The sequence below is a fragment of the Lithobates pipiens genome, unplaced genomic scaffold (assembly GCF_037356315.1).
Source record: "Lithobates pipiens isolate NorthernLeopardFrog02 unplaced genomic scaffold, aLitPip1_a1.2 Scaffold_25, whole genome shotgun sequence".
Classification (NCBI taxonomy): Eukaryota; Metazoa; Chordata; class Amphibia; order Anura; family Ranidae; genus Lithobates; species Lithobates pipiens.
The window spans coordinates 52,906,180-52,926,176 of record NW_027507787.1 but is presented as its reverse complement, the minus strand read 5'-3'; the positions used below and the strand labels follow the sequence as shown (position 1 = coordinate 52,926,176).

The following is a 19,997-nucleotide window of genomic DNA, read 5'->3' as shown; positions in this document are numbered from 1 at the left end:
AGGTTTAGGAGTGTGTCTATGGGAATGTTTGACCATTCTTCCAGAAGTGCATTTGTGAGGTCAGGCACTGATGTGGACAAGAAGGCCTCTGTGCAGGGCAGTCAAGTTCCTCCACCCCAAACTCACTCATCCATGTCTTTATGGACCTTGCTTTGAACACTGGTGCGCAGTCATGTTGGAACAGGAAGGGACCATCATCAAACTGTTCCCTCAATGTTAGGAGCATGAAATTCTCCAAAATGTCTTGGTATGCTGATGCCTTAAGAGTTCCCTTCACTGGAACTGGAAGAGGCCAAGCCCAACCCCTGAAAAACAACCACACACCATAATGCCTCCTCTACATAATGATTTGGAGCAGTGCACAAAGCAAGGTCCATAAAGACATGGATGAGTGAGTTTGGGGTGGAGAAACTCGACTTGCCTGCACAGAGTCCTGTCCTCAACCCAATAAAACCCCTTTGAGTTGAATAAGAGCAGAGACTGCAAGCCAGGCCTTCTTGGCCAACATCAGTGCCTGACCTCACAAATGCGCTTCTGGAAGAATGGTCAAACATTCTCATGAACACGCTCCTAAACCTTGTGGACAGCCTTCCCAGAAGAGTTGAAGCTGTTATATCTGGAAAGGGTGGGCCAACTCAATATTCAACTCTACGGACTGGCGCTGTGAGTGACTGGGGGCCGTTCTGTAAGCACCCTCAAACTGAGTGCAATGCATGTGGTTGCGGCAAGCTACTGTGGCAATCAAGGGGTTAAAGCAGAGGGTGAGGACGCAAAATGCACCTGGAATATACAGGTTGCTATTTGCATATTCCAGGTGCATTTTGCATTTTTTCAATACACATCTTTAAACCATTGAAGTCTATGGAACCATAAACAAGAGAAAAAAAAAAAAAAACCCTGCCCTTTCCATAAAATGCACACAGATGTGAACTACATCCATAGGAAACCATGTTAAATGAACTGTAGTGTGTTTCTGCAAAACTGAAAACGCACTAAAAAAATGCATAAGTGTGAACCGGGCCTAAGATCAGATTCAATTAAACTGAATCGATTGGGCAAGGCAGAATATTATCGATCGTTTTGATTCGATCTGCAGCACTGAGATACTTTGTTCCACAATAAGATTGTAGTTCAGTTGATCAGATTATGTGATAACAAAGTGGAAACAGGTGCAATAGATCATGTCCTAACTATTAACCCCTGCCCCACCCCGTGTGTGACACATTGATCACATGGGCTTGTGACTATAAATCAATTATTCCTATCAGGAGCGACCAATCATAAAAGATTTCCAAAACACTCAGCATCCAGAATCCCATCTATTTCAATGGTGACGGACACATAGCTGGACGTCTGACGCTCCGAAAGTCACATGAGTTACTTATGGTAGAACAGAGTGCCACGGTCACATAGACCTGAATGGGAATGCCTGAAATGTGCAAATCAAGCATTCTGTCGTGTTAATCTTTAAAAACTGGTCTCCCCCACTCTCAGTGCTTCCCATTGACCCGAAGCTTGAATCCCCATGTAAATCGCAGGTATACCTACAAACTGCCTGAAAACGCCTGGAAGCATTTCACAAGTACTCGTGCAAATGCTCCAATACCTGAAACCAATAGCTTTGCGGTGCGATTAGAGCATAAATGGGCTCAAATCCCACTGCAAAGAATTGCATATGATTTGAACAGGAATTTGTGTCCAAATCGTATGTGGTTTCCTGCACCGCTCAGGCTGGAATCACTATGACAAGCTTGGGTCCACACAGGAGCCGTGCAGGAAACCCAATGCAATTTGGACAGGAACTTTACCACATTCTTGTTCAATTCACATGCGATTCTTTGCAGTGCGATTTGAACCCATATATTTAGTAAGGGTTCAAATCGCACCACAAAGGTACACCGAGCTCTTGTGGCGTGACCATTCCCCTGCAACCTCCTCCCACAAGTCCCATACACACGATAAGAAAATCGCAGGAAAATGTCCGTACGATGAACGATCGGCCATCTGTCTGATCGTTAGTATAGCCAATTTCCGACCATTGAAAGGACAAAAACTGGAAAAAGAAGAAATGGCTGCACATCCAAAGGTTCCAAAATATCGTGCCTTTATTGAAAATCACCAGGATATACCAGGGACATCAGATATTTAGTCACGTAGATGCGTTTCACACATCCAACCCGTGCTTAACCACTTAAGGACAGGCTCCTGTAGAAATACGTTGGCAGAATGGCACAGCTGAGCATGGTACCTCTACGTTACTTTTAATTTCTTGCGGCGGCACGCGCATGCCTGCTGTGAGCTCCGTGACCGCGTCCACGGACTCGATATGCGCTGGGTGCCTGCGATTGTCTCACGGAGCTGAAGAACGGGGAGATGCTGATGTAAACACTGCATCTCCCCATTCTGCCTAGTGACAGGACACTGATCGTCTGTCGTGTCACTGGTAGCCCATCCTCCAGACAGTTAGAATCACTCCCCAGGACACACTTAACCCCTCCCCCGCCCCCTAGTGGTTAACCCCTTCACTGCCTGTGCCATTTTTACAGTAATCAATGCAATTTTATAGCATTGATTGCTGTATTAATGCCAATGGTCCCAAAAATGTGTCAAAATTGTCTGATGTGCCCACCATAATGTCGCAGTCAAGATGAAAATCGCTGATCGCCGCAATTATTAATAAAAAAAAAAAAAATTCATAAAAATGCCATAAAACTATCCCCTATTTTGTAGAAGCGACAACTTTTGCGCAAACCAATCAATAAACGCTTATTGCGATTTTTTTACCAAAAATATGTAGAAGAATACGTATCGGTCTAAACTGAGGAAATTTTTTTATATATATTTTTTTTATATATTATTCCCTTCCCACTGAGTGTACGCAGATGCATACTTGGCTTTCGGGGGTTATTTCGGGATGATGACCGCAGCTGCAGGCATCATCCCGCTACTGTTGTTTAGAGCTGGCGATCGGCTTTCCAGGTAAAACAACCAATGCGGCTAAAAGCCACTCGGCTGTTATACCGGAGGAGTGGGAGGGGACGTCCCCCCTCCCGTCGCCTCCCTCCGGAAGGCCCGATCGAACATCCGCTGCTTCCGGCGGCTAGTGACAGACTGGAATGAAGCCGGAAACGGCTTTGTTCCAGTCTCCTGGATGTAAACACGGAAGCAGCGTCACAACGTCACTTCCTGTTTACTCGGCTGCCAATGGCGTTGGATTTTTAAAAAATATACAGTATTCAGATATATCTGAATACTTTGAAGTGTAAAGGAGGGATCGGGGGTCTTTTAGACCCCCGATCCCTCCATAAAGAGGACCTGCCACCACCTATTACTGTTACAAGGGATGTTTACATTCCTTGTGACAGCAATAAAAGTGATCACATTTTTTTTTTTATAATACAATTTAATAATATAAAAATAAATAAGAAAAATATTTTTTTTTTCAAAGCGGCCCCATCACCGCGAACTCGTGCAGCAAAGAAAACGCATACGAAAGTCACGCCCGCATATGTAAACGGTGTTCAAATCACACATGTTGAGGTATTGCCGCGATCGACAGAGCAAGAGCAATAATTCTAGCATTAGACCTCCTCTGTAACTCTAAACTGTGGTAACCGTAAAAAAATAATAATAATAATTTAAAGCGTCGCCTATGGAGATTTTTAGGTATTGTAGTTTGTCGCCATTCCATGAGTGCGTGCAATTATAAAGCGTGACATGTTTGGTATCTATTTACTCGGCGTAATATCATCTTTCACCTTATATAACAAAATTGGGATAACTATACCGTTTTGTTTTTTTGAAATTCATGAAAGTGTCCCTTTTCCCAAAAAGTTGCGTTTAAAACACAGCTGCACAAATACCGCGTGACATAAAATATTGCAACAATCACCATTTTATTCTCTAGAGCAGCGATGGCGAACCTTGGCACTCCAGATGTTTTGGAACTACATTTCCCATGATGCTCATGCATTCTGCAGTGTAGTGGAGCATCATGGGAAATGTAGTCCAAAACATCTGGGGTGCCAAGGTTCGCCATCACTGCTCTAGAGTCTCTGCTAAAAAATATATATATATAATATTTGGGGGTTCTAAGTCATTTTCTAGCCGAAAAATATGGATTTTATCTTGTAAACACCAAATGGCAGAAATAGGCTTAGTCATTTAGCCAAGGGTTAAAGCAAAAAGTAAAAAATAACGCATTTTTTCAAAATCGTCGCTCTTTTTTTTGTTTATAGCGCAAAAAATAAAAACCGCAGAGGTGATTAAATACCACCAAAAGAAAGCTCTATTTGTGGGAAAAAAAGGACGTCAATTTTGTTTGGGAGCCACGTGGCACGACCACGCAATTGTCAGTTAAAGCGACGCAGTGCCGAATCACAAAAAAGTGGTTAATCATTACCAAAAACCGATGGTGCACGCTAGAAAAATGTTATCATAACACAACGTGCGACTTTTTTTTAATCACTCGTCTACTGGGCACTTTAACCCCCTTCCTGCCCAGGCCAATTTTCATCTTTCACCGCTGTCGCACTTTGAATGACAATTACGCGGTCACACAACACTGTACCCAAATACATTTTTAACCACTTGCTTACTGGGCACTTAAACCCCCCTCAGTCCCAGACCAATTTTCAGCTTTCAGTGCTCTCACATTTTGAATGACAATTACTCAGTCATGCAACACTGTAACCAAATGATTTTTTTGTCCTTTTCTTCATACCAATAGAGCTTTCTTTTGGTGGTATTTGATCACCTCTCGGTTTTTTATTTTCTGCGCTATAAATGAAAAAAGACCGAAAATTTTGAAAAAAAATGAATTTTTCTTCGTTTCTGTGACAAAATTTAGCAAATTAGCAATTTTTCTTCATAAATTTTGGGCCACAATTTATACTACTACACATCTTTGGTAAAAATAACCCAAATTTTTGCATATTATATGATCTGTGTGAAATTTATAGAGTCTACAAGCTATGGTGCAAATCATAAAGATTTGCAAAAAAAGATCACATCTGATGTACTAAGGCCTATCTCCATTCTTGAGACCCTAACAAGCCAGGAAAGTACAAATGCCCCCCAAATGACCCCTTTTTGGAAAGTAGACATTCCAATGTATTTAGTAAGAGGCATGGTTAGTTATTTTAAGTTGTCATTTTTTCCCATAATTCTTTGCAAAATGACGATTTTTTTTTTTTTTTTTTTTTTTTCACAAAATTTTCATTGTAATAGCTTATTTCTCCCACACGGAATGTGCATACCACAAATAACACCCCAAAATACATTCTTCTACTCCTCCTGAGTATAACGATACCACATGTGTGAGACTTTTACACAGCCTGACCACATACAGAGGCCTAATTTTGAAGTAGCACCTTCAGGCATTCTAGGAGCATAAATTACACATTTCATTTCTCAACCACCTATTACAGTTTTGAAGGCCCTGGAACACCAGGGCAATGGAAACGTCCAGAAAATGACCCCATTTTGGAAAGCTAACACCCCAACGTATAATCTATGAGGCATAATGAGTCTTTTCAATGGTTCATTTTTTTCCAGAAGTTTTCGGAAAATGTGGAAAAAAATGAAAACGCATTTTTTTTTACACAAAGTTGTCCGTTTATAAGATATTTCCAACGCATAGCATTTACATAGCAAAAATAACACCCCAAAATACGTTCTACTACTCCTCCTGAGTATAACGATACCAAATGTGTGAGACTTTTACACAGCCTGACCACATACAGAGGCCTAATTTTGAAGTAGCACCTTCAGGCATTCTAAGAGCATAAATTACACATTTCATTTCTCAATCACCTATTACAGTTTTGAAGGCCCTGGAACACCAGGGCAATGGAAACGTCCAGAAAATGACCCCATTTTGGAAAGCTAACACCCCAACGTATAATCTATGAGGCATAATGAGTCTTTTCAATGGTTCATTTTTTTCCAGAAGTTTTCGGAAAATGTGGAAAAAAATGAAAACGCATTTTTTTTTACACAAAGTTGTCCGTTTATAAGATATTTCCAACGCATAGCATTTACATAGCAAAAATAACACCCCAAAATACGTTCTACTACTCCTCCTGAGTATAACGATACCACATGTGTGAGACTTTTACACAGCCTGACCACATACAGAGGCCTAATTTTGAAGTAGCACCTTCAGGCATTCTAAGAGCATAAATTACACATTTCATTTCTCAATCACCTATTACAGTTTTGAAGGCCCTGGAACACCAGGGCAATGGAAACGTCCAGAAAATGACCCCATTTTGGAAAGCTAACACCCCAACGTATAATCTATGAGGCATAATGAGTCTTTTCAATGGTTCATTTTTTTCCAGAAGTTTTCGGAAAATGTGGAAAAAAATGAAAACGCATTTTTTTTTACACAAAGTTGTCCGTTTATAAGATATTTCCAACGCATAGCATTTACATAGCAAAAATAACACCCCAAAATACGTTCTACTACTCCTCCTGAGTATAACGATACCAAATGTGTGAGACTTTTACACAGCCTGACCACATACAGAGGCCTAATTTTGAAGTAGCACCTTCAGGCATTCTAGGAGCATAAATTACACATTTCATTTCTCAACCACCTATTACAGTTTTGAAGGCCCTGGAACACCAGGGCAATGGAAACGTCCAGAAAATGACCCCATTTTGGAAAGCTAACACCCCAACGTATAATCTATGAGGCATAATGAGTCTTTTCAATGGTTCATTTTTTTCCAGAAGTTTTCGGAAAATGTGGAAAAAAATGAAAACGCATTTTTTTTTACACAAAGTTGTCCGTTTATAAGATATTTCCAACGCATAGCATTTACATAGCAAAAATAACACCCCAAAATACGTTCTACTACTCCTCCTGAGTATAACGATACCACATGTGTGAGACTTTTACACAGCCTGACCAAATACAGAGGCGCAACATGCAAGAAACACCGTCGGCGTTCCAGGGACACATAGCCTGCACATACCAAGAATTACACCCCCAAATACATTATGCTGAGCAAAGGGTAAAGAAAAGATTACCTGTGGTTTTAGAAGCGCAGTTGTCCACAGGAGGATATCACTGGTCCAGGCAGCAGGCAGGGACTTGGTCAGCAACAGCGAACACTGTTTTTCAGGCAGCAGGCAGGGATACTGTCCATATTACAGTCCAGGGTTAGTGCAGAGATGTCAGCAGTGCCAAAAATATTGGTCCTGGTAGTAGGCAGGTCCTTGTGGTGTGGTCAGTGCGGCATGATGGCAGTAAGTCCTACAGGCAGCAGACAAAAGTAGAGCCTCGTTCAGGACAGAATGGGGATAGGGGTAGAGGCTTCTCCCTCCCAAATCTCTTTGAAGCCTCCGAGTCTCCAGACCCTAATCTAGGAATAAGAAAACAAAGAAAATTGTTTTCTTCTTCCAGAAAAACTATACTGGAGCCCCTCACATATGTGAGACCCCGTGTTGAATCCCACTAGTCCAGTTGCAGAATACAAGATCAGTCCAAGAGGCAGGCAAATATCGTGGTCAAACAGTCCAAGGTCAGTTCCAGATCAGGCAGAGATATATACAGAATCGTTAGACAGAAGCATGGTCGAATAACAGTCCAGGGTCAGTTCCAGATGAGGCAGAGGTATGTACAGAATCGTTAGGCAGAAGCGTGGTCGAATAACAGTCCAGGGTCAGTTCCAGATCAGGCAGCGGTATGTACAGAATCGGCAGGCATAAGAGTGGTCAAATAACAAGCCAGGGTCCGTTACAGAGCAGGCAGTGGCATAAGGGGTGTGAAGGTGTATGAAGGCAGGAACTGAGGATTATGTTTACCATACTTCACAAAAAATGTATTGAAGTATGGTAACGCCGAAAACAGTCGCCTATACAGAGGCCTGGTTGGGAAGGACATTGTGCACAATAATAAGATGTGTCTTTTCTGACTCCTGCTTTGGTACACACCTTACATCTTTTTTGGCGTCTTTTGCCTGCTGGTGTGGGGGGAATTTTATCCGGAAAGTGGCGCTCGGAGAGTCGACTAACAACGTCTGATCGGATATTTTCTAGTGGGCCGTTTGGGAATAAAAGGGCTGTGAAAACTTCCTCCTGGTAGCCAAAGAAACGTTTGGGGTTTTGGGTGGCGTTGCTGTAAATTACATATGAATTGTAAATGGCCAATTGAAAAAAATAAATTACTACTTTTTTGTACCAATGATATGTCCGTCTTGAGACCAGATATGGTTCCATCATTTGGTCGTTGAAGTCGACTCCTCCCATGAACAAATTATACTCTGAAATACATTTGGGTTTCTTTACGGGGCCATTCCTTCTGGGGATTTCTACGAAGGTATCGTTGTGGATAGAAGATAACATGTACACATCTCTTCTGTCCCTCCACTTCACTGCCAGAACCTCCTTGTTTCTCAGACTTGCGGTTTCTCCTTTCCGCAGCTTCTTGTTCACCAGACTTTGAGGAAAGCCCTTCCGGTTCTTTTTTACAGTGCCACATGCTGGCGTCTTCTTCCGGTGAAGGTTGTGGAACAGGGGCAGAGATGTGTAGAAGTTGTCTACATAGAGGTGGTAGCCTTTATCCAGTAGGGGGTATATGAGGTCCCAAACAATTTTTCCGCTGGATCCCAAATAATCCGGACAATTAGGGGGCTGTAGCTGGGTGTCCTTCCCTTCGTACACCTTGAAGGAATATGTGTACCCTGTGGCTCGGTCACATAATTTGTAGACCTTCACCCCATAGCGGGCCCTTTTGCTGGGCATAAATTGCTTCATCCCAAGCCTGCCACTAAATTTAATAAGGGACTCATCCACACATATGTGTTGGTCCGGGGTAAACAATTTGGGGAATATTTCTGAAAAATAATTTAGTATTGGTCGAATTTTGTAAAGGCGGTCAAAATTTGGATCATTTCGTGGAAGGCATTGGGAATTGTCACTGAAATGTAAGAACCTCAGGATCATCTGATATCTGTGTCTGGGCATTACCGCGGAGAAGAGCGGTGAGTGGTGGAGGGGGTGGGTTGACCAGTAGGTACGTAATTGTTTTTTTTTGTTGAGTCCCATATTAAATGTGAGGCCTAAAAAAAGCTTGAACTCCTCCACCGTTAGGTCTCTCCATTCGTAGGGACGGGCATAATAGGAGGTTGGATTTTGAAAAATACATTGTTGTGCATACAGGTTGCACTGGGCCACAATTGACGCCAACATGTCCTCCGTAAAAATTAAATTAAAAAAATCGATGGGGCTAAAATTCTCCGTGTCCACCTGGACTCCTGGCTGGGCGGTGAAAGGGGGAACATTGGCCTCTCCTGAATTAGGAGGAAGCCACAAGGGGTTCTGAAGGGCATAGGGAAGGCCAGCATGGCTCCTAACCCTTTGGGGCTGAGATGACACCCCACTGGTACTTGGCCTTTCTTGCTGGGGCACTGCGGTGCTGGTGGACGGCATTGCGGTGCTGGTGGACGGCACTGCGGTGCTGGTGGACGGCACTGCCTCACTAGAACGCCTTCGCTTGATGGGCCGGATATCTTCCTCCTCGGATTCATCAGTCAGTGTTTCACTGCTGAGGACTGGCTCATAAGTTACGTCGGCTTCAGAATCCGAATCCGAAAAGGAATCGGAAGAGGAGAGCTCCCCGTTGCTCTCGTCGGCCGCGGAAATAATTTGGTACGCCTCCTCAGCGGAAAAGACGCGTTTAGCCATTGTAGCACTGATGGGCACTGATGAGGTGGCACAGATGGGCGTTTTTGAGGTGGCACAGATGGGCGCTTTTGAGGTGGCACAAATGGACACTGATGGGTCGGCACAGATGTGCACTGATTTATTGCACAGATGTGCAGATTTGTTGCACGGATGTGCACTGATGAGGCGGCAGATGGGCACTGCTGAGGCGGCAGATGGGCACTGCTGAGGCTACACAGATGGGCACTGCTGAGGGGGCACAGATGGGCACTGCTGAGGCGGCACAGATGGGCACTGCTGAGGCGGCAGATGGGCACTGATGGGTCGGCACAGATGTGCACTGATTTATTGCACGGATGTGCACTGATTTATTGCACGGATGTGCACTGCTGAGGTGGCAGATGGGCACTGCTGAGGCGGCAGATGGGCACTGCTGAGGCGGCAGATGGGCACTGCTGAGGCGGCAGAGATGGGCACTGCTGAGTCGGCACAGATGGGCACTGCTGAGTCGGCAGATGGGCACTGATAGGTCGGCACAGATGTGCACTGATTTATTGCACGGATGTGCACTGATAAGGCAGCAGATGGGCACAGATGGGCACTGCTTAGGCGGCACAGATGGGCACTGCTTAGGCGGCACAGATGGGCACTGCTGAGGCGGCACAGATGGGCACTGCTTAGGCGGCACAGATGGGCACTGCTGAGGCACAGATGGGCACCGATTGGTACAGATGGGCACCGATTGGCACTGGCTGGCACTGGCGGGCACTGGTGGGCACTGGCGGGCACTGGCGGTGCACAGATGGAGCACTGGTGGTGCACAGGTGGGCACAGGTGGGCACAGGCGGGCACAGGCAGGCACAGGTGGGCACAGGTGGGCACTGGCAGGGTAGATCTGGGCACTGGCAGGGCACTGGCAGGGTAGATCTGGGCACTGGCAGGGCACTGGCAGGGTAGATCTGGGCACAGGTGGGGTTTTTATCTGTTTACTGACAATTTTACACTCACAAGGCACATTCGGTCTCCTCACACGCTATCGCTGTGTGAGGAGACACGTTTGGCAATGGGTGATGATCTCATTTGTTTACATTTGAGATCATCACCCATTGGAGGAGGCGATCGCGCTGTAAACGGCCGCTGTGATTGGCCGTTTACAGCGATCTGTGATTGGCTGTGTCCAGCGGACACGGCCAACACAGATTTTCCCCGATGCGCGCTCCCGGGAGCGCGCGGGGAACTCTTAAAGGGGACGACGTCAATAGACGTAGTCCTGAAAATTGAGATCCGCGCTATACACGTCATTTTACTATAGCGCGGATCTCAAGTGGTTAATCATTTTCTATACACAAATAGAACTTTCTTTTGGTGGTATTTAACCACTTACAGACCGCCCGCTGTCGTTATACGTCGGCTGTTTGAAGAGGAATAACGTTGTTGTGGCAGCATAACAACGTCAGCCATAACGCTGGTGTCCTCTTCTTCACGGGGCGGTCAGCTTTCAGATAAAAGTGGTCTCTGCGGCGGATTCGCTGCGTCCTATCCCCTGAAAACTCTTGAAGGTGAATTTACGCAAGTCCCCCCCCCGGTGACCTGGACCGCGGCTATCTCCGGTTCTGGGGCCCCCCAGTATAGTCCGGGCTTAGAAATTCCCTCAGCTGAATGCCCAAAACATGCCTCGACGTTTTGAAGCATTCTAATTGGTCACATGGGCAGCGCCGACCAATCAGCAGCCACATAGCCCGTCCTGTCATCTATGGAGGAGACACATGGCTGCAGAGGATTTTTAACCCCTCGGCACTGAGGTGCCGTGATCTGCATTTTTTTTATTGGATATGTTTTATAACAGAAAGTAAAAAACAAAACAAAAAAAAAAAAAAAAAAAGCATTTTCTAAATTGTCAGTTTTTTTGTTTATAACGCAAAAAATAAAGACCGCAGAGGTGATCAAATACCACCAAGAGTAAAGCTCTATTTGTGGGAACACAAAGGACGTCACTTTTATTTGAGTACAGCGTCGCACGGCTGTCAAAGTAACGCAGTGCTGTATCGCAGAAAACGACCTGGTCATGAAGGGGGGTAAATCTTCTGGAGCTGAAGTGGTTGAAGTAGCAGAACAAAACTTTTTTGTTAGTTTTGGATACATTGGAAAGAGAATAGAAGAGCGGTCAGTTTTTATTGCTGTCTGTGCCCCTGTTGGGGAGATCCCCCTCCATGTGTCCTGTTTATTATCAAAAGTGAAAGTAAAACCCCCAAATGTTGGGGTCTCCCCAAAACATCAATAGAGGAGCAATCTTGCAGGTGACACCCTGGGATTCCCCAACTTTGGAGGGATTTCCTCTCACTTCCTGTTGTGACTACGGGACAGGAAGTGAAGGGAAATCTCCCAGTGGGACACAGATGGGAAAAATAAAACCTAGACAGGGGTTCTAACTGATTGCCTCTTATACTTAAATCAATTGTAGTGAGATAATAAAACATGAACTAGTGTAGGAAGACAATCCCCCTATAAATGCTCTCCTTGTTTTATAAAGGGGGAGAGAGAGAGAGTGGGGAGTCAGTGTCTGTCCATGTAGTGACCCCCTGAGATAAATCAGACATGGACGGCTCCTAGGTGTCAGCACTCCGGCGGCCAGCAGATGGCAGCACCGGCAGCTCCTCCTCCCTCTCCATTGGCCTTGACCCGCTAGCCCCGGCACATTGCACAGGCTGGGCTGAGGCTGGGAAGCTCCAACGCGTTTTCTTCGGTACGTCCCGCTCCGGCCGCCGTATACACAGCAACCCGCACTACGCGATCCTCGAGGCTGGTAAGTGGGAGCGGCGGGGCTCGGGGAATGGTGGGAGGGAAGAAAGGAGGCTTCACCTGGCTGTTCAGGAGTTCTCTGACTGACCCGTGACGTAGTTGTGGCCTGTCAGTGTAATGGGGGAGAGGAGTGATAGGGGGAGGGGGTGTACACAGTGTATGGGCGGGGGCACTGATATTGTTCTCCTTACATGGGAGACTTGGAGCTTTCCCTGCAATACTCTTCTCATAGGCTGAGCCTGAGGACATGTGGGGGCTGTCAGCAACTCTCACACTTCTCACTTATACTGTGCTACTACAGCTTGGCGTAGGGGTAGTGCGCTCCCCCCGCACCGCCCTCCGTAGGGGTAGTGCGCTCCCCCCCGCACCGCCCTCCGTAGGGGTAGTGCGCTCCCCCCCGCACCGCCCTCCGTAGGGGTAGTGCGCTCCCCCCCCGCACCGCCCTCCGTAGGGGTAGTGCGCTCCCCCCCCCCCGCACCGCCCTCCGTAGGGGTAGTGCGCTCCCCCGCACCGCCCTCCGTAGGGGTAGTGCGCTCCCCCCCCCCGCACCGCCCTCCGTAGGGGTAGTGCGCTCCCCCCCCCCCCGCACCGCCCTCCGTAGGGGTAGTGCGCTCCCCCCCCCGCACCGCCCTCCGTAGGGGTAGTGCGCTCCCCCCCCCCGCACCGCCCTCCGTAGGGGTAGTGCGCCCCCCCCCGCACCGCCCTCCGTAGGGGTAGTGCGCCCCCCCCCCCGCACCGCCCTCCGTAGGGGTAGTGCGCTCCCCCCCCCCCCGCACCGCCCTCCGTAGGGGTAGTGCGCTCCCCCCCCCCCCCGCACCGCCCTCCGTAGGGGTAGTGCGCTCCCCCCCCCCCCCGCACCGCCCTCCGTAGGGGTAGTGCGCTCCCCCCCCCCGCACCGCCCTCCGTAGGGGTAGTGCGCTCCCCCCCCCCCCCCGCACCGCCCTCCGTAGGGGTAGTGCGCTCCCCCCCCCCCCCCCGCACCGCCCTCCGTAGGGGTAGTGCGCTCCCCCCCCCCCCCCGCACCGCCCTCCGTAGGGGTAGTGCGCTCCCCCCCCCCCCCCCGCACCGCCCTCCGTAGGGGTAGTGCGCTCCCCCCCCCCCCCGCACCGCCCTCCGTAGGGGTAGTGCGCTCCCCCCCCCCGCACCGCCCTCCGTAGGGGTAGTGCGCTCCCCGCACCGCCCTCCGTAGGGGTAGTGCGCTCCCCCCCCCCCCCGCACCGCCCTCCGTAGGGGTAGTGCGCTCCCCCCCCCCCCGCACCGCCCTCCGTAGGGGTAGTGCGCTCCCCCCCCCCCCGCACCGCCCTCCGTAGGGGTAGTGCGCTCCCCCCCCCCCCCGCACCGCCCTCCGTAGGGGTAGTGCGCTCCCCCCCCCGCACCGCCCTCCGTAGGGGTAGTGCGCTCCCCCCCCCGCACCGCCCTCCGTAGGGGTAGTGCGCTCCCCCCCCCCCCCCGCACCGCCCTCCGTAGGGGTAGTGCGCTCCCCCCCCCCCCCGCACCGCCCTCCGTAGGGGTAGTGCGCTCCCCCCCCCCGCACCGCCCTCCGTAGGGGTAGTGCGCTCCCCCCCCCCCGCACCGCCCTCCGTAGGGGTAGTGCGCTCCCCCCCCCGCACCGCCCTCCGTAGGGGTAGTGCGCTCCCCCCCCCCCCCGCACCGCCCTCCGTAGGGGTAGTGCGCCCCCCCCCCCCCCCCCCGCACCGCCCTCCGTAGGGGTAGTGCGCTCCCCCCCCCCCCCCGCACCGCCCTCCGTAGGGGTAGTGCGCTCCCCCCCGCACCGCCCTCCGTAGGGGTAGTGCGCTCCCCCCGCACCGCCCTCCGTAGGGGTAGTGCGCTCCCCCCCCCCCCGCACCGCCCTCCGTAGGGGTAGTGCGCTCCCCCCCCGCACCGCCCTCCGTAGGGGTAGTGCGCTCCCCCCCCCGCACCGCCCTCCGTAGGGGTAGTGCGCTCCCCCCCCCGCACCGCCCTCCGTAGGGGTAGTGCGCTCCCCCCCCCCCCCCCCGCACCGCCCTCCGTAGGGGTAGTGCGCTCCCCCCCCCGCACCGCCCTCAGTAGGGGTAGTGCGCTCCCCCCCCCCCGCACCGCCCTCAGTAGGGGTAGTGCGCTCCCCCCCCCCCCCCGCACCGCCCTCCGTAGGGGTAGTGCGCTCCCCCCCCCCCCCCGCACCGCCCTCCGTATGGGTAGTGCCCCCCCCCCCCCCGCACCGCCCTCCGTACGGGTAGTGCGCTCCCCCTCTCCGTACGGGTGGTGCGCTTCCCCCTGCCGCCGCCCTCCGCACAGGTAGTGCGCCCCCTCGCCGCCTGAAACCTTGGTTGACATCAATAAGCCATTTGCTAGATACACTGAATGAACTACCTTCTGAATCTATTCAGACACAGCCTATGGCAGTGTCACTATTTCTCTCTTGGAATCAGCTGACATCAGCTTTACTATGGTACCAAAGTACCCCTGCTGATTGGGTCTTACTAGGTGTAGGTAGAGTTGGTAAAATGGACTCCTAATTGTGACTTTGGAATAATTGGGCCCAAGAATGTAGAAAGGTCTTCCTCAAGCAAACCAACACAATCCTGAAACTCTTGTAACAGATGTGGGTGGCCATTAAGAAGATCACCTTCAAAGTCAGAGATGAGATGGTACTAGAATCTGGCACTTCCTAAAATTCACTAGCCAGCTGAACACGGCCAGATCTTATAGTACTCAGAAAAGGTGGGGCTCTGCGAGTCCAGCACGCCTCCTTGGACTGGCTGTCTTCAAGAGCCTTCATTAAGGGAAGGTGAATGGGGCAAATATATTGTGGACTTTTGTGACGGGACGAGACCAACTGCTGTAATGGTGGTGGGAGCAAAGTGAATTTTGGCAACTTGATCTGGATGCAAAGTATGTCAATGGTAACCTGATTCTCAGGGCATTTCTTCTTTGGCCTTCTTTCCCTGAAAGAGCAAGGGACCACCATAAGGCTCCATTCACACTTGTGTGACTTGTCATGCTACTTTGGACACTAAAGGTCACATGACAAGTCTCACCCCATGGTTTTCAATGACAACCGTTCAAATATGTGCACCTTAAAGCAGATTCCTGCACTACTTTGGTCTGACTTTTGTGCAACTTAAAACCCTCAAGTCACACCTGAATGTTATACATGTGTGCAACAGTTGTCCATTATCATTGGTTAAAGCCAAAGTTGCACCCAAGTAGTCGCACCCATCCAACATTGCATGATTTTGGAGTTTTACAAGTGTGAATGGAACCTTAAAAAACTTTTAGTATCTGATAAGATATAGCAGTGAAATCGCCTCCTTTCCGCAGGGTAATCACCAAACAAGTCCTCTACCACCCCCCTTGCTTGTGATTTCAGTGCCATTATATTAGGACTGGGTGAGCCCACTCTGGAAACAAGAAGGGACATGGGTAAGGGGAACCCCTCATGAGACATATAGAGGTTTATTTACTAAAGGCAAATCCACTTTTTACTACAAGTGCACTTGGAAGTGCAGTCTCTGTAGATCTGAGGGGGACGTGCAAGGAAAAAAAAAAAAAAAAAGCAGAGCTTCCCCCTCATTTCAGATCTTCCCCCACCCCAGATCTAAAGCATCTGCACGTCCAGGTGCAGTCCAAGAAATAAACTTGACTGCACAAGGAATATCTATTATCCAAGTGGCTGGAGCTAGAGCAGACTGAACATACTGAATAAAGGAAGATGAAGAATCCTGGACAAAGCGGAGTGAAGATACAGGCAGCTGGACTCCCAAACAACTGTATTGAAAAAGAACATTTGTGCCCACCAGAAGCATAAGTTGGCCCCTTCCCCAGGTTGCTCAATGACCATATACACAACCACACCAAGCAGGGGTTGAGCTCCGACATAGCTCCAGTTCTTTCCTAAGCCGCTCTGGCTAACATGCATGTGTGCCCTTCACCAGGAAACGTGTGATATGGCAAGGTGGCAGCCAACCCATGCCACAATATTTGCAGATGAGGAATGTAGACAAATGGAGGAACACTTGACCCAAAACAATGAGCTTTGTAAGCTACAGACATCACCTTGGCACTATCAGGCAGCCCACCTCATTTGATGGGTTTATTGACAGAGGGGTCTTGCAGCTTAGAAAGAGGGTGAACCCTGTTTGGTAGGGAGCAACCTTCTGCACCATATACTAGCTCATTATGAAATACCTTTTTAGAATGAAGCCTCAGTAACAACGCCCGGTCACCGCTGATGGGGCTGACATGTTCCCCCAAGCGTTACTTCTGGGTTCTTGGCTGAAGACACAATGGCGTCATTTGCACATGTTCTGCCACGATACGTTGGACCTTGAGAGTGCATGTGCTGCTGGCGGCAGCATGCAGATGGAATATCTCCTAAATGGTGCATGTTTAGGAGATATTCATTTTACCTACAGGTAAACCTTTTTATAGGCTTACCTGTTGCTAAAAATCACAAAGTGGGGTATACAACAGCTTTAACACCAGGGACAACATCTACCTTTTGCAGTGAGGCCCCATGTGTGCTACAAGGATACAATGAATGTGTAGTCAATGGGCTTCAGGAATCAGGAGTAATACTTACCTTTTTTCTTGGCTGCAACAGTTGTCACAGTTTAGATGGGAGTGTGTGTGTTTTATTGCATTACAAAGTGTAATAACAAGTACATAGCTCATAAACCCTCACACAGGAAGAGCATAGTAAGCCATAGTACAGAAGCTTTTAATACAAAAATATGGTAATGCCAGCAAAGAAGGTAATGTTGAACAGTAGCACAGAGAGAGTGATCACAATACAGGCCAGTATGATCCAAAAATTATTTCTAGAGCTGAAGAGACCACCAGGTAATGCGTCTTCCTAGAGGTTGTTTTTAATTTAAGGTTTCCTGTTTAGAAAGTTGTGTGTTTTTTTTTTTTTTTTTTTTTTTTTCTTCCTTGTCTATGCTGGCCAGCAAAACTTCTTAGTTTCTTCAATACTTCCATCTGCCATTCTTCTTGCAGTGATACTGCACAGAGGAATAGCTTCTGGGTACCTAGAGAAGTAGTCGCATACAAACCACTATATATGTATTACCTTTTGCTGCTTTTTCCCTAAAGGAGCCACCATATACATAGCAACTTTTTCAAATGCCCTGCCAACCATGAAGATATGGATAAAGTTCTGCTTTAAACTTAACAACTTGACAAAAAAAAGAATGTGTTCTTCAGCAAGGGATATAAATTCCACATTAATAATTATGCTACCAAAATGAATGTGTGCTGTAAATTACCACCAACCTTGCTCCTGTCTCTTCTTGCTGGAGGCTGCCATTTTGCTGAAGCCCAGAGCCCCTGAACAGCCATAAGGCCCCTTTCACACTGGGGCGGTGTGGGTGTTGGCGGTAAAGCGCCGCTATTTTTATCGGCGCTTTACCGTAGTTTTTAGCGGTGGTCTGCGGCCGCTAGCAGGGTGGTTTTAACCCCCGCTAGCGGCCGAAAAAGGGTTAAAACTGCCCGCAAAGCGCCTCTGCAGCTGCCCCATTGATTTCAATGTTTAGGAGCACTGAATACACCGCTCCTTTCACCGCTCCAAAGATGTGGCTAGCAGGACTTTTTTCACCGTCCTGCTAGCGCACCGATCCAGTGTGAAAGCCCTCCAGCTTTCACACTGGAGTGAAAGGGGCCGTTTTTTTACAGACGCTATTTTTAGTGCTGTAGCGCCTGAAAATCGCCCCAGTGTGAAAGGGGCCTTAATCCTAAAGCAGAACTAAACTCATCGATTTAACAGCTAACATTCCTGAAATTGCTAACTGTCACATTTGCTTGTGTCCTCAAATAAACTGTCAAGCTATTAAATGGCTGGAGTCATAATTGATGACATGCAGCACCATGGCAGTTGCAGACCGAACAGAAGCTTCCTTGGCTGTAAAATATAGGAGGGTTTAATTCCAGTTTAAGGCTGTCAGCAGATCGGCCTCTACAAAGTCACAGGACCTTAACCCCCCTAGCGGTAATCCTGAGTCTGGCTCGGGTTAGGAATTTACTGATAGGAGCGGTAACTCGGGATCGCTTCGCTGGATGCAGGGGAGGACACAGTGAGACTTACTTACCTTGTCCCCTGGATCCAGCGATGTCCCCTGCGCTGTGTGATCGAGCTGTCCTCCGCTCGATTCACAGTGCCGAATGCCGCCGAGCTCCGTTCCCTGCGACGTTACAACGCAGGGGAGTGGAGAACGGCAGCAAATTCAAAAAAGTAAAAGTACACAAAACACACACAGCACTGTAATCTTACAGATTACAGTACTGTATTACAAAATTACACACCCCCTTTGTCCATAGTGGTCTGTGCAGTGCCCTGCATGCACTTTTATATTATAAATACTGTTTTTTTCTGCCTGGAATTTGGAGATTGTCGATAGCAACCAGAAACTGTCCCTTTTTCAGTGTTTTAGGATTTGATTACATTATTGAATATTTTTTATTATATTATAAACGTTATCATACCCAGGATGTCTGCTAGACTCTGGTTTGAACATATTTAAGAGAGTTATTCCTAAGAATTACAGGACTACAATATAAGGCACCAAATTTCCATTCAAAATTAATGTACCGCTTTCAGCACCTAAATCCAGACTGAATCATACCGCCAGGGAGGTTAAAGGGGAGCTCCACCCAAAAGTGGAACTTTCGCTTTAAGGACTCCTCACCCCCTTGCATGCCACATTCGGCATGTCATTTTCTCAAGTCGTCTTCCCTGAGAGATGACTGGTCCCACCCTCCCTGTGCTCCTCAATTTTTGATTGTGTTTCCCCACTTCAATTCACTTTTTTTTTTCTTAAAGACCCAAAGCCGTGGGCTGATATTCCCCCCGGGTGCCAGGCAACGGGGGGGGGGGGGGTGCAGATTAGGGAAGAGCCCCCCCCCCCAAGAGCTGAAGGACCCTGGGTACAGTGGGGTACCCATAGCTTCAGGGACCGTTTTCCTGTTTCTCTCGGACCCAGTATCATTTTATAATGGTATTAAAAAGTAAGGGACTCAACACTGAACCTTGGTACACTTATAACCTTGGACCATTCAGAGTAAGAATCATTACCCACTACTCTCTGAATTCTGTCTTTTAGCTAGTCTTCTATCCATTTACAAACTGATCTTTCCAGGCCTGTAGACTTTACCTTACACATGAGCTGTGTGTAGGGAACTGTGTCACTTTTGCAAAATCCAAGTATATCACATCCACAGCCCCCCTCTGTCCAAGGTTTTACTTTACATCCTCGTGGAAAGAAATTAGGTTTGTTTTGACAACTTCTGTCTTTCATGAATCCATGCTGTCTGTTGCTTACATATTTTTTTTTTTTTCCAGCAAGAATATGTGGTCTTTTTATTGAACTCTCCAGTATCTTCCCAACTATAGAAGTTTGATTCCCTGCACAGGTAAAGCATAATGGACTACTATGCACCGCATAGTAGTCCATTATGTGTCACTTACCTAACACAGGAGCCAGCGAAGTCACCACTGTCCCCTGTAGTCCGGAGCGTCCGTCTTCTTCCGGGTATGACGTCACTCCTGC

The 19,997-nt window shown here is 48.4% G+C and overlaps 1 protein-coding gene across 6 annotated transcripts in view; it reads left to right on the top strand.

Annotated features, from left to right (window-relative positions):
- Positions 1 to 12,329: 12,329 nt before the first annotated feature.
- Positions 12,330 to 19,997, top strand: part of SEC31B (SEC31 homolog B, COPII component) — a 360,793-nt gene continuing 353,125 nt past the window's right edge. For 4 of the 6 annotated variants that reach the window (XM_077454445.1, XM_077454444.1, XM_077454442.1 and 1 more), the window contains exon 1: positions 12,339 to 12,478. The gene's annotated coding sequence lies outside the window, so the exon portion shown is untranslated. Of the gene's footprint in view, positions 12,479 to 19,997 lie in introns of all 6 variants that reach the window. The other 2 variants (XM_077454443.1, XM_077454446.1) reach the window with 2 other exon arrangements.